The following is a 461-nucleotide window of genomic DNA, read 5'->3' on the forward strand; positions in this document are numbered from 1 at the left end:
TTTTGTGGCTCTGTCTGTATTGTGGGAAACGAAAGATGAGAGGGGAGCTTTGACTTATGCTGAAAAGGTTTGTTATCTAAATAGAGCTCTGAGACTTGTTTATTTTCTAATATTTACTAACATTTGTACTGCTAATAATCAGAGCATCCGAACTGATGAAAGGCATATAGCGGGTTTCATCATGAAGGTAACGAAATATACGTATGCAAAGAACCCAAATAGAATGCTTACCAGAATAGCAACAATCTCAATTTTCTAGTTTCTACTCTCAGGGAAACCTTTTATTAGCTATGAAGCAGCCGGAAGCAGCTGTTAGTGCTTTCAGGAATGCTCAAGAATTGAGACCTGATATTCGTTCATATCAAGGTGCAACTTTAAGGGGAAAGAATCATACAGTATATACAACCCTTCCATTCATTTTATTATTGCTATTTTGCGTTTATCAATGCAATGTAACTGTC

The 461-nt window shown here is 36.4% G+C and overlaps 1 long non-coding RNA gene across 1 annotated transcript; it reads left to right on the top strand.

Annotated features, from left to right (window-relative positions):
- LOC111787282 lies at positions 1–391 on the top strand. Its single transcript, XR_002813937.1, has 3 exons — positions 1–67; positions 143–187; positions 273–391. It is a non-coding gene; the product is annotated as an uncharacterized LOC111787282 (long non-coding RNA).
- Positions 392–461: the final 70 nt, after the last annotated feature.

Source organism: Cucurbita pepo, unplaced genomic scaffold (genome assembly GCF_002806865.2).
Source record: "Cucurbita pepo subsp. pepo cultivar mu-cu-16 unplaced genomic scaffold, ASM280686v2 Cp4.1_scaffold008798, whole genome shotgun sequence".
NCBI classification, from domain to species: Eukaryota; Viridiplantae; Streptophyta; class Magnoliopsida; order Cucurbitales; family Cucurbitaceae; genus Cucurbita; species Cucurbita pepo.